Source organism: Bombus vosnesenskii, unplaced genomic scaffold, assembly GCF_011952255.1.
Source record: "Bombus vosnesenskii isolate JDL3184/JDL3185 unplaced genomic scaffold, Bvos_JDL3184-5_v1.1 scf7180000015441, whole genome shotgun sequence".
Lineage (NCBI taxonomy): Eukaryota > Metazoa > Arthropoda > Insecta > Hymenoptera > Apidae > Bombus > Bombus vosnesenskii.
This window is the reverse complement of record NW_022883998.1, coordinates 39,405-54,781: the sequence shown is the minus strand read 5'-3', so window position 1 is coordinate 54,781 and position 15,377 is coordinate 39,405. Positions and strand designations below refer to the sequence as shown.

The window sequence follows — 15,377 nt, the reverse complement described above, 5'->3', positions numbered from 1 at the left end:
CCGCGGAATCTAGGTATCATTCGTACGAACTGGAGACACTAGCAGTAGTAAGCGCCGTCAAGCATTTCCGACACTACTTACATGGACGGAAATTCTTAGTAGTTACCGACTGTAATTCCTTGAAAGCCTCCAGCAACAAAGTAAACTTAAACGACCGGGTTTATAGGTGGTGGGCTTATTTGCAAACATTCGATTTTGACATCATGTATCGAGAGGGTAAACGAATGGCCCACGTAGATTTCTTTTCGCGAAACCCCGTAGACTTGAATCGCCGTACGATAGACAAGGTCGCAGAGAAAGAGATTAATCTGGCCGAGATCTCCGAAGATTGGCTATTAGCGGAACAACGTCGCGATCCGCAAATCTCCGAAATCGTTAATAAATTACAGAACGAAGAGCTCGCGGAAGATATCGCGAATACCTACGAACTGCGATCCGGTACACTTTACCGTAAAATACAACGAAAGGGCAGAACCCTTTGCTTACCCATTGTTCCGAGAGGTTTTAGATGGTCCGTCATCAACCATGTGCATCAGTCAATTATGCACTTAGGATGGGATAAAACGCTCGAGAAGCTCTATGAGTATTATTGGTTCGAGGGAATGGCGAAGTATGTTCGCAAATTTGTCGAGAACTGCCATGCTTGTAGAGTTTCGAAGGCTAGTTCAGGTAAAATACAGGCTGAACTGCATCCTATACCTAAGACCGGCATACCGTGGCATACGGTGCACATGGACATAACGGGCAAGCTGAGTGGCAAGAATGACTCAAAAGAGTATGTCGTCGTCTTGATCGATGCCTTTACGAAATTCGTGCACTTACATCACACACGCAAATTGGATTCGCTTAGCGTTATCAAGGCACTTAAGTCCGCCGTGTTTTTGTTCGGTAGTCCCTGTCGGGTAATAGCAGATCAGGGTAGATGTTTCACGGGCCGGGAATTTCAAGAATTCTGTGCAAGCAAACAAATCAAAGTTCATTTGATCGCGACCGGTGCAAGTAGGGCCAATGGGCAAGTAGAACGTGTTATGAGCACGTTAAAAAATGTGTTCACAACGGTAGAAACGACCGGGCGTTCATGGCAAGACGCGATCGGGGAGATGCAATTGGCTTTGAATTGCACCATCAACCGCGTAACCAAATCGAGTCCTTTAGAGTTATTGATTAATAGAGCAGCAAGACCGTATGACTTATTACTACCTGATAACATCGAGGAAAAAGAAATAGATATCCCCAGTGTAAGACAACAGGCAATAAAAGAGATGGAAACTAGTGCTAGGTATGACAAAGAGAGATTCGATAAAACCAAAGCTAAAGTAGTTAGGTTTAATCCCGGTGATTTGGTACTACGCCGAAATGAAGAAAGGAACCAGACAAAATTGGATCCAAAATTCAGGGTTCCGTTTGTAATATCGGAGGTCCTGGAAGGAGACCGATATACCTTGAAAACACTGGATGGGAAAAGGTCATACAAGTGCAGTCATGACAGGTTAAGGAAAATGCCGGATAGTTGCATTCCTGCGGAGTTGGATGTCTGTTGTGATGACGAGAACAGTGACCATGGCGATGTGAGTACCCCGATCCCAGAGGATCGTAGAATTATATGAGCCCAGGTGCGGCCATGGGATGGAGTTCAGTGCGGTCAGGCACTGGAAGTGACGATGTCACGAAGCTGGGAGCCGGTTTAGTACCGACAGCGACAATGTCACGAGGTTGGAGCTGGTCTAGTACCGACAGCGACAATGTCACGGATTTGGAGCTGGTCTAGTACCGACAGCGACGATGTCACGAAGGTGGAGCTGGTCTAGTACCGACAGTGACAATGTCACGAGGCTGGAGGCGGTCTAGTGTTGACGGCGATCGTGTTACGAAGCTGGTTATGTAACGAACTTTGAGAGTATGTGCGATTCGAAGGATGAGACCCATTTGGGTGTGAAATCGAGAATGGTCCGTCATGTCATTACGACCCGACTGAAAGCACGCAGAATGCAACTGGCACTTTGAATGCCAATCACAATGATACTAATCCTGTTTCCTTTTGCTTTGTTGACGAAGGTACACCCGAGGACGTGTGATAGTCAGGATGGCCGTGTCGGAGATGAAAGGAAAGCCGAAGCCTTTCCTTGGAAATCTTGGGAACATCCTCTAGTACCTTAGCCTAGATTTTATTATAGTTGTAATTGCTTAAGATTTGTAATAAGCGAGATTGGGTTCGAGGTGACAATTGGTCGCCGAACGTAGCCACGGTCACGGGATGGACGTTTTGCCTAACGGAGGTCTGGAGTGGTTGTATGTGTTTTCCGAGAAATGTGGTTGTGGCGGCATGCGGCCTCGAGAGCGGGCCTAGCCACGTGTGATGTTGCCCCAGAGGTGCCGATGCAATGGGACATACATTGTATTAGTAATCAAAACTCCAGGCAGAAACTGCCTAGCAACGGCGTTTGGAACTTTCTCGATGCTTCCAACGAGTGTGCCTAGCAACGGCGTTTGGAACCTTCTCGATGCTTCCAAACGGGTATAGAAAACAAAATGCAATCGTACAGGGAGAAAAATCTCCACGAGGCTGGCATTCTTGCGATTGCCTTGGAGAGTGATACATCGAGCATTTTCGACGATCGCATTTGCGTCTAAGTTAGTTTCGCTTAGTAAGGAGTTATCCCGGTGACCGTGGATTCGTTTGAACTCAAACATTGCTAATAGTATTATTTAATTTAATTATTCGTAGATCGTATTATTCATTAGGCTTAGTGTTTGTTAGACTTATTATTAGTTGTACTTATTATTTGTTAAGCTTAGTGATAGACCTGTATACACGTGTAAATAAAATCTCGGCTTTGTGAAACGATGGCTAGTCCACATGAAGAGTCGTCGCGCGCCCAAAATTCGAATCGTGACCCGACATGTATATATTTCTCTCAGTGTGATTTTCATTTAGATTCTTTAGCGATGTAATGTATATTTGAGGTTATGTGTCAATTATTTGATTTCATATATACATATATATCTTGTATTGTGACAACATAGTATTGAAGGTTTTGTTTCTAGATTATTGTGTGTTTAATGTGTTTTTACATATTTGTGTAGTAACTGGTGGATTCTTAGAGTAAGGACAAGTGATTGCTGGTAGAGTTTAAAGTTTAAGGTATTTTAATGAATGATATTCGATAACAAAGGACAGACTACGATATCTTCGCACGCCGACTCACACTCCGTGTCCGCTCAACTCGCACTCTGCTTCTCGACTCCCGCTCTGCTTCTCGACTCACACTCTGGCCGTTGTAGCACTCTATTGTCTATTGCTGAGCCCACCGCACACGTGTTCTACAGACGCTCGTAGCCAGGGTCACGTAGGTCTTTTTGGCAAAGCTATTTACCTGAAGGACCCGGTAATGCATTGATGGAGCCGACAACGCCTCGGCTCTCGCGACATTGTCTGTAGTTAGCTCGACGTTTCTTGGGCCCTTCTCCCCGATACTACATTTGTGTTTGATGGTAGAATTTCTGTACGCAATTTCTCAAGTCGTTGCGGTGTTAATTATTTTGAGCGTTTGGCCTATCGACAGGTTGTCGCTTAGTCCCAAGTGTTGCGTTGTGTGTTCTATTTCTTTTGTAGATTATTAGTAGTAGTTTAGTTTAGAAAATAGATTATTTATATGTTTATATAGAGACATGCATGTTTCTTAATGTAGTTCTTATTTTATAATTCTTTACCGGCATGTAGGCTAGTTTTAAGTATGTATCTTAGGTTGTAGAATGCGCATACATTAGAATATAGATTATATATTTATATATAGACATGCATGTTTCGTAATGTAGTTCTTATTTTGTAACTCTTTACCGGAATGTAGTCTAGTTTTAAGTATGTATCTTAAATTATTGATTTGATTTAATAATGTAGAATGCGCACACATTAATAGTAGTTTAGTTTAGAATATAATTTATATATGTTTATATATAGACATGCATGTTTCGTAATGTAGTTCTTATTTTATAATTCTTTACCGGCATGTAGGCTAGTTTTAAGTATGTATCTTAGGTTGTAGAATGCGCATACATTAGAATATAGATTATATATTTATATATAGACATGCATGTTTCGTAATGTAGTTCTTATTTTATAACTCTTTACCGGAATGTAGGCTAGTTTTAAGTATGTATCTTAAATTATTGATTTGATTTAATAATGTAGAATGCGCACACATTAATAGTAGTTTAGTTTAGAATATAATTTATATATGTTTATATATAGACATGCATGTTTCGTACTGTAGTTCTTATTTTATAACTCTTTACCGGAATATAGGCTAGTTTTAAGTAGGTATCTTAGATTACTGTTTGATAGGATGCGCACACATATATATATGTTTCTGACAATGTAACCTTTATTTCTTTAATAATACAATATTGTATGTTTTATGTATTCGTTAGACTATTAGTTTTTGACTTCATATATACTTATATTTCATAAATTGATAATATTGTATTTGTTGCATAGTATTGGAAGTACTGTCTCTAATATTTACTAGGTTATTACATGTTTGGCACATATGTTTATACTTATATGTAACTCTCCAAGATGATTGATTAAAATATATTTATATATACATGTATTCCTGGCGTTTCAATTATTTCCCCTTTTTGTAGTTATTCTTATTTCCTGGTTTATTTAGAATTGTGTGTATATGTATTTTGTTTATTGGTTGGATCCATTAGTCGCCCTCGTTTTGTTAATCCTTCCTTTCGTTTCGTAGTGCCGTGTGTTCGTTTCTGCATTCAAATCCTTATTCGTGCGTTTTGTATAAAGTGGTTTTCTTGTTCTTGTCACGGCGAATGCGGAGCGCGGGACGTCACAGTCGAAACAATCCCAACAGCTCGCAAATCGCGATGATTTCTTCGATTTTGACGAAAAATAGCCGTCATTTCCATCCCGCTGGAGATATTTCGACGTTTAAGCGCTCTTTTCACTCCGTCTTACACGCCAAATGCAAGGCACAACAGTTTCAGCGTCGACACAATCGCAACAGCTCGCAAATCACGATGATTTCGTCGATTTTGACGAAAAATAGCCGTTATTTCCATCCCGCTGGAGATATTTCGACGTTTAAGCTCTCCTTTCACTGCCTCTTACAGTGCAATGTAATGCACACCAGTTTCAGCGACGAAACAGGCCCAACAACTTGCAAATCGCGATGATTTCTTCGATTTGAACGAAAAATAGCCGTTATTTCTATCGGGCCTTCACCCCACTAAAAACAAAGGAAGATATCGAAGCAGCCACGGAATACTTAAACACGAGCATAATAAACGCAATCCGCCGCTCCACACCGACAAAGCCATCTAGCAGCAAACAAGAATATCCCCAATACATACTAAAAAAAATAGCAGAAAAACGTAGACTAAGAAGAGTATGGCAGACTCATAGATCACCGGAGGACAAACGCAAACTTAACAGCGCAACTAGAAAGCTATCCAGAACCCTAAGAAACTATAAAAACGACTGTTTCCATAAATACCTCGCCAGCTTATCCCCCACCACCGCCGACACCAACTACTCACTATGGAAGGCCTCCAGGAAAATCACACGCCCCCTACAAATAATCCCACCTATCCACCGTCCGCAAGGTGGATGGGCGCGAAGCCCTATAGAAAAAGCCGACCTGTTTGCCAAACACTTGTCAAAAGTATTCAAACCCCATTCCCCCCAAGCCGCCGCGGACGTTACTGAATACCTGCACACCCCCTTCCAAATGTCCCCTCCTATCGAACCCTTCTCCTCTGCAGAGACTATAAAAACAATCAGTCGCCTAAACCCCAAGAAAGCAGCAGGACACGACCTAATAGGCAATAGAGCAATCAACGAACTTCCCACAAAAAGGATAACACTCATCACATCGATTTTTAATGCTATCCTTCGCCTGGAACACTATCCTAAGGCCTGGAAAATCTCATTGATTACCCTCATCCCTAAACCCGGTAAACCGATATACGAAACCTGCTCCTATCGCCCAACCAGTCTTTTACTTACCCTATCCAAACTATTCGTGAAGATGCTCACGAACCGACTCCTTCCAATCTTTGAAAACTTGAAAACACTCCCAGATCACCAATTCGGCTTCCGAAAACATCATTCTACAGTAGAGCAAATCCACCGCTTAACTCATACGATCAGCCAAACACTCGAAAAGAAAAAATATTGCTCAGCGGTTTTCCTAGACATCCAACAGGCATTCGACAAAGTATGGCATGAAGGGCTACTATACAAGCTTAAAAAGATCCTACCTCACCCCTACTACTCCATCCTAAAATCTTACCTAACCAATAGACAATTCATGGTTAAATGCCTAGACGCCACTTCCGCAACATTCCCAATAGAAGCCGGCATACCCCAAGGTAGTGTCCTCGGACCCCTACTGTACTCCATCTACACTGCCGACCTACCTATATCAAATGATATAACAATAGCGACATTTGCAGACGACACAGCGCTATTAGCTACCCACGCAGACCCGGTAATAGCCTCATCCACTCTCCAGCGAAGTCTCGACTCCATGGAAAAGTGGTTTCACAAATGGGGCTTCAAAGTCAACGAAAAGAAATCCTCACATGTAACCTTCACGCTCCGAAAACAAACCTGCCCCCAGGTCACCATCAACACTGCAACAGTACCTAGCAGGGACTCAGTCCGATACCTGGGCATGACCCTGGACAGGAGACTAACGTGGAAGACACACATCTCAGATAAAACGAAGCAACTAAAGGACAAACTAAAAAAACTCTATTGGCTCACGGGCCGACGCTCCAAACTAAACATACAGAATAAAATTACCCTCTACAAGACCGTAATAAAACCTGTCTGGACCTACGGAATCCAACTATGGGGAACAGCAAGTAACTCCAACATCGAAATACTACAACGATTCCAATCGAAAACGCTAAGATCCTTAATAGACGCACCTTGGTATGTTACCAACGAAACCATACATCGCGACCTCAAGATACCCACAGTCAAAGAGGAAATAGCAAAATATAGAGTATAGCAAAAGAATCAACAAACACCGAAACCCCCTAATCACTGGACTACTCGATACGACGGACCAGATTCGCAGGCTGAAGAGGCACTACCCGCTAGACCTAAACGTTAGATTCATTTAATTATCCAAATTAAGCATATGCACTTACTTATAATACTTATAAATTATACCTATCTATAATAAGTATTAACTTATTGTAAATGAACAGCCATGTCACTGCGCCACGCCAGAAAAATTACTGAAAATTCTCAACGCGAGAATTGATTGTAATTTCAACAAATAAATAAAAAAAAAAATTTCTATCGGGCTGGAGATATTACGACGTTTAAGCGCTCTTTTCACTCCGTCTTACACGCCAAATGTAATACTCACCAGTTTCAGCGACGAAACAAGCCCAACAACTTGCAAATCGCGATGATTACTTCGATTTTGACGAAAATTAGCCGTCATATCTATTCCGCTGGAGATGTTTCGACGTTTAAGCGCCCTTTTCACTCCGTCTTACACGCCAACTGTAATGCATGCCCGTTGCAGCGTGAAACCCGACATATATAATATAATTTATACATATATAATATATAATATAATACATATAATATATTTAGTAAATTGAAACTATTACATATATATATATATATATATATATATATATATATATATATATATAGCAATAGTTTCAACTACATATATTTTCTATATATATATATATATATATATATATATATGGGGAGAGAGAGAGAGAGAGAGAGAGAGTTAGACTCGTTGTGACAAGAGTTGCCAAATAACTGTGAAGTTATACTTACAAGTTAAAGTTATAACTGTAAAGATATAGATACGAGTATCGCATTTAGTTTCAGTTAAAGAAACATCGTTTTCTGTCCAATTTATATTTGTATATTTAATTCACTATTAATAAATTGTAAGTAATCGGGAAAAAATTTATATCTTAATTTCGACGATACTACAATATTACTCTTCTTCTTACTTATTCACCGCCTTCCATCATAAACACAATTACTAATGAGTCGTTACTTTTTCAAACATTTTTGCCCTAAACTGCTGTACTTAAGTTAATTTAACAGTTATTCACCTAGGACTCATCATACCACTATTGACTGCCACACATCATGTTTCTCTCACTTTAATTGCACTCAAACGATCATAATCCTCATTGCCTTCATATACATACAGTCCAATATCAACTCAATACTATTCCACTCACACCCCCTTGTGATTCACTGTACCCCATAGCAATTTTGCTTGCATTCTCACACGCATACATCATCGTACATTTTCAAACACCTGCCTAGCGGGTCAAACACCCGCCAACACGTCCGTTCTCCATCGCATCCCGAACCAGTCTTCAAGAGTTGAATACACCCGTGAAGGAAAATGAAGAAGATACCGACAAAACTGAATTGGACAAAAATGGAAACAATAGAAAAAAGAGCGATTGTGAAACTCATCAAGAAAATTGAAATTATGGAAATTGAAGAACAAAAAGAAGAAAACAGAAATTTCGACATTGAAGATCCTAGCACGTGGCCAATTGACAGAACACAACAAACAGTATATTTAGTAGTTCGGCATAGTTCTGTACAAGTTACTCAATTTGACTTCCCTAAGAACGAAAATAACAGGAGCTTTTCTGCAACATATTTTACAAGAATACTGACGAATGGACAAAGAACAACATGAAGATGGGTAATTATTCTTATTATGGTTATTCTAAATCTAAAGATAAGGTTTACTGTTTCGCTTGTAAATTATTTTCCACTATTGATATTTCATTGGGGGCAGACGGATTTTGCAATTGGTCTCATTTAACACAGCGAATCAAAATGCACGAACTTCCTGCGGTACTTTTACGAGCTATAAACAAGTGGATTCAAACTGAACAAAATCGCACTGGCAATCTACTTCATCAAGCGTGCGACAAATTTTTAAGATTTGAAATGGCACGATGCGAATAAGTCTTCTGTTACGCCACGAGGCTTACCACAGGCTGTATTTTCTAACCGTCGCTCGCGGTCCTACAGTGTCGCAGGCAGATTGTCTTATCTGCCCGCCGGATCGCATACAATGAATCGACGAGAGCATAGTTGTCGCCAAGCAACAAGCTCTAGAAACGTCGATTTTTGACCGTTACGTTTACACACATAAGAAGAGGCATACGTGATCATAGGCGCGAGCGGTGGCGTGACCCGAGCATAGTGGGGGTCGTCTTCCAAATGAGACAAAGGAATAATCGAAAGTGATGAGTTCCTTTTGACGAGTCAAACGTGACACATCAACAAATCTGACGAGCAAACAAATTCATCTAGAGATATCGTAAAGTCGAGTCAATCTTCTGTAACATATTCATCACATTATCATAAAATATATGTCGGAGATGAAAGGAAAACCGGAGCCTTCCCTTTGCAATTTTGAGGAAGCCTTCTAATGCTTTAGCCTAGATTTTATCATAACTGTAATTAAGCAATTGTCATATGTAATTGTTTGACATTTGTGAAAGCGAAAGTGGGTTTGAGGTGACAACTGGTCGCCGAACGTAGCCACGTTCACGGGATAAACGTTTTGCCTGACGAAGGTGTGGATCGGTTGTATTGTTCTCCCTAGAAATTACATAGAATTGTACTTTAAAGATGTCGATATAATGGGACACACGTTGTATTAGGAATCAATCTTCAGACAGAAACTGCCTAGTAACGGCGTTTGGATCTTTCTCGATGTTTCCAAAGAGTATACAACAAACTTTTGACAGAAATTACCTAGCAACAACGATTGGAACATTCTCGATGTCTCCAGCGAGCATATAACAAACAAATGCAGTCGTATAGCGAAAAAGATTTTCATCGGATATTCATTCGTGTGATCGCCTTGGGAAGTGATACATTGAGCAATTTACCGAGTGTCTCAGCAATCGTATTTTTGTGTTTAAAATTATTCTACGCATAGTAAAGAGTTATCCCGTTGACCGTGGATTCGTTTGAACCCCGGAAACATTGTTAATAGCGTTAATTAAATTCATTATTCGTTAAACCTATCAATCGTTAATCTCATTATTCGTTAAATTTATTATTCGTAAGACATATTATTCGTACCTCTTATTGTTCGTTAAACTTATTATTTTTAATCTAATTATTAGTTAAACTTATCGTCTGTTAATCTTATCATTCATAAAACTCAATATTCATAATATTTTGTAAAATGTTGTATATTCGCGAAAATATAATCTCTGTTTCGTAAACCGATGGCTAATTCAAACGAAGAATCGTTACGCGCCTTAAATCCTAATGATAACCCGACATATATTATTCTATGTTAACCTGTTAATACAGTGTTACATTCATTAAACCACCTCTGTTGTCTTAACCGAAACAGGGGAACGACTATTTCGCGGCGTCGATTAACATAATCGTAGCGAGAATTTACGCCTCTCGCTGACGCGTTTTCCTAGCGACCGCGTCTCTCCGCGAACGGTCGTAACATTTTCCAAAGAATAACTGCTGTTATTTTATATTTGGCGCAACATAATTTAGCTTTCCGAGGAAGTACCCATACTTTGTACACACCGCGCAATGGTAATTTTTTGGGTTTAATATAATTAATAGCAAAATTTGATTCTGTTCTAAATGATCATTTAAACAAAACAGCCATAAAAGGACATTATTGTTTATCACATTCAATTCAAAACAAATTAATAAGTGCAATGGCAAATTACGCACAAAAAGTAATTATCGATGCAATAAGGAGAGCAAAATATTATTCCATTTTATTGGATTGTACACCAGCTGTGAGCCATCAAGAGCAATTATCGGTTGTTCTTCGTTATATCAACATAACAGACGAGGAGGTTGAAATCCAGGAACATTTTATCAAATTTGAAATAGTTCACGATACAACAGGAAAAGGACTATCTGAAACTATGCTCATTCTGGATCAGTTGGGAATAAAAATATCTGACTGTCGCGGACAAGGATATGATAAGGGTGTCAATATGAGGGGAATATGTCAAGGAGTACAAGCAAATATATTACGTGTAAATCCTAAAGCATTTTACATACCACGTGGTAGTCACAACTTGAATTTGTTATTGGGAGATATAGCAAAATCATCAACCCAAACCCTACGCCTTTTTGGTATTTTACAAAAAATTTACATGATATTTGCAGCATCGACATCGCGTTGGGATGTTCTACAAAAATACGTTGAAAAAATTACACTTAAACCATTGTCAGAAACTAGGTCGGAATGCCGTTTTGATAGTGTAAAGGTTATTCGATTTCATGTTCGCCAATTTCGAAACACCTTGATCGAAATTGTCGACAATGCATCTGACAATGAATTGAAAATTGAGATTTTGTCTATAGTGCGCAACATAAATGAATTTAAATTTATTGCCAGCCTTATCATTTGATACGAAATATTATCTAAAATTAACATCGTCAGCAAAGTATTGCAAAATCAAAAGATGCAAATCGATGTGGCTACGAAGCATCTGTATGATCTTACCATATTCTCTGCGGAATACAGAAATGAAGGATTTAGCAAAGCTATGATCGCAACAAATGAAGTTGCAAAGGAAATGGATATAACACCAGATTTCAAATCATCATACCGGGGTAAAAAACGGATATTATTCGATTATGAAGGAAAGGATGAATCATCGACGATCAGCGACAAAGAATACTTCCGTGTACATTACTGTTACGTCTGGCGACTCTCTACCTAGATCAGGCCACATACCGCGGGCAAAATGGCAGCCAGATGCCTACACATCCTTATTACGTACCCTCAATAATCTTAAGGACCCACCATAAAACTCAGAAATTTTCTATTTAAGGTTCTTCAGACCAAACAAATATCTTTTTACTGAATTGTTTTCTAAAAGTTATTGCCTACTACGAGAAGACACGGGAAAGTTGATTTTTTACACGTATGATGCTTCCCACTAGCAACTTTCTCTCGGGGGCGGTTAGCACCCTTCATCGCCCATCAACCTGGTAAATAACCAATTAAGAGCGAAGTCTATTCCCTCACTTTCCTAACGAAAACTTGTCCTTAACGAATCAGCTTATCTCATGTTCTTAGATCCACCCATCACAAATTTTCCTCCGCACCATCGTCTTCACAGAAAGTCAGTCGTTACACACTTTTTGACCCGTCACCATTTAAGCTTACGTCGCGAAACCTAATTATATTCTATCAATTTATTTACTATTCTTTAATTTGTTCATATAGATAATATATTATATTGCGAAAATATATATTGCGGTTTTTTTCATTAAGTAGTAATAACAAAATCTGCAATCACTTTGCTGCCAACCCAATAAATTAGAGAAATATGCAAGAGCTTAATTCTTTCCTTAATTCTTAAATTTGACTCACATTTGTGGAATTTATGATTATAAAATGCTGTGTACAAATCCGTACTCAATACAAAAATAAAAATTGCAAATATTGCACTATGATACCGGTTAATGAAAAATGTGTTAATAAGTTCGAATCGTAAGGGATCGCATAAATATTTGACGATAATAAATGTTAGTCTTAACATGAAAACGATATTACATTCCTTTGATAATAATCTTATAGCGTCTCTAAAATTCATAAATCATAAATGTACGTACATATATATGCATATAATTTGAATTACAGTCAGTTTGAATTATAGATGAATGGATTAATCACAATTGTGTCAGAGTAGAAAGACCTTCACGGTTGGTGGATCAACTTGATCATTGCTGGTAGTTATCATCAACCATTCAGAACATTCTAAATATAATACTCCAATAGCCGTGATCGTCTAGTGGCTAGGACCCTACGTTGTGGCCGTAGTAACCCAGGTTCAAATCCTGGTCACGGCAATGTTACCCCAAGGCACATTGTTACGGTGGAGGTTTTTTTTTATTTTATTTTCTCAAAAGTTTTCTTGGCTTAATTAATAAAAATGAAAATTCTCGATAGAATTACGATTCTCTTGTTGACTTGCTCGTGACAGTTCGTAAATTGGCGACCAATGAAGTAATTGAACCGACTTATGTATTTAGTTCTAGTCAACATGTTGTTTGAATAAACTGTAATTTATACCTGTTAATTCTGCATATACTCAATTGAACCACCCCTATTATCCTTACAGAAATAAGGGGATCGATCAGTTCGTGACGTCGATTATCTAATCGTAACGGGACTTTACGATTCTCATTGACGCAATTCTCTGCAGGGAATCTTTCTGATATTCCACCACGCCTGTTCGCACTCCCAATAATTTAACCTTCTTATCGTCCAAGTTTTTAAAAAAACATCTCCGGCACTATGTCCTTCTTCGAATACCCAAAACGCCCCCTACTCCTAGGCATAACCAAGCCTTTAAATTCATTGTAGCACATAACTGTGATTCGAGGCGCTGTAATAGCCAAGGACCACACAGCGTTTATGTTTCTTAAAGAAGCTACCACTAAAGCTCATAATGTCCTGTCTGAAACGTGGAACCCTTACGGACCCTAATAGGAGCAAGGTGGTTCCTATCCAGAACCTCTAAAAGCATCCTTCTCCTTCTGTCAGTCTTGATGACACCCCATGGCTTAGATTTTGCATTGAAGTCTCCTGAGATGATAACTTCCTTGCATCTCCTCACGGCTGCCCCAATGGATATGTCGAGTTTCTCCGCGTACTCGTCAAAGATGTTTAGGCTGACGTTGGGCGAGCAGTAGCTTCCTTGATCCCGACATATTCCTCCTCTTCAGCCAACGTATCTTCGCGGAGGTAGAAGCCATTAAATCTTGTTGCCCAGATGGGCACATCCCTCTTCGTATCGTTATACCAGGAGAGCTGTCGATTAGGTTCTGAGATGATCACAACGTCGACCCGACGCTCCCAGCCACTCTTCGATACAGAAGCCTCACCTTCGGATGAGCTGACCGCCTCTTCGACGTTTTACTAGCCGATTTCACGGCTGAACCCGACCAGGTTACAAGGGAGTTCCCCTCCACTCCGCTAGTTCCTTTCACAACCGGAGCCAAATATCCCCCCTTGACGGTAGTGACAGAAACAATTCTCGGCGGTATCCTTCCGTCACTTACTTTTAGGCTGACGGATTCCTTTTTCTCCACCACCTCTCGAATATCGTTACTAAATTCAAGAAGCTTCGCATTTTTCTTCGAGGGAAGAGGTACCCGACGCCCCCCTTTTTACTTATTTTTCTGCACCTTTTATTGCCTCCTCCAACTTCGAACTCTCTGTCCTCTTAGCTCTGGTCCCCGATCGTATTTTCCGAACGAGAGGGGGCTCCGGGACCCACCCTCCTCTCCACGTTTGCCCAGTCACTGGATGACCATCGAGTCGAGCCTGGAACGCCACTCGAAGCACCGACGAGGCCTGGGGGCCCCGAAACCGCCTGCGCCGTAATTTTTTCGTCTGTTATAAACTTATCCATATTTGTTTAAATGAAGAGGCATAGCCAGATTCGTCGAACTAATATGCCAAGTCTTTCCGAAAAAATACCATCCGTAATCCATGAGCAAACCCAATCGTCACAACAAAATTCATCAATCCCTGTATAATAACAACCCTCACATAACCCATAAATCATCAATTACTTTATAAGCAAACCGCAACTTTTGTTAGTGTGTGTGCAGAAAGAGCGTGGATACATAGAAGTCTCTAAGTTCGCATTTGTATTTCCTTCTGTCGCATATACTTCCTTTAGAATTAAGTAATTTCTCAAATTTTCATTTAACTTTAATTTAATTTTTAGTTTACTTTTACTTTTACGTTCGACTCGTCAGACACATTGGCAAATCCGTTATATTTAACAAATAAATAAATATTAGATTTATAAGACATAAATCCTAAAATTAGGAGCTTGCTTCTTGCAGACTACACCATGGTCAGCACCCAAGCGGTCCGTAAGGTGGCGACGTCTGGCCAAGAAGACGCGATCTATATTACCATGCGCGTCATACAAGACCAACGCGTGCGCAATAGATTCGATATCTCGCATGATAGATCTAAGATCGTACGCAACATGGCGCCGGCTGCCAGTCATAGTACCCGTCGTTATTATGTAATAAATGTAATAAAGTACCAAAATCGCAAGGTGGTCGAGCAAGGTGCGCAAGTGTAAACCATGTCACGCTAGTGTCACGACCGGCATACTTCAAATCCGACGGACTGACGATAGAGATAAAGATGTGGCGGCACTCGGCGACAATGTATATCGCTGAAGTGCCTAATGAACCATCAACATCCCAACGGTCCTTCCACCGAAGGTTCTAGAAGAAAGAGCACGTGGCAACGATCGCGGACGCCTAGCAAATGCATGGACGGTGGGGATGTTGAGGG

The 15,377-nt window shown here is 40.0% G+C and overlaps 1 non-coding gene across 1 annotated transcript; it reads left to right on the top strand.

The window, feature by feature from the left end:
* Positions 1 to 12,829: 12,829 nt before the first annotated feature.
* Trnah-gug lies at positions 12,830 to 12,901 on the top strand. Its single transcript has one exon. It is a non-coding gene; the product is annotated as a tRNA-His (tRNA).
* Positions 12,902 to 15,377: the final 2,476 nt, after the last annotated feature.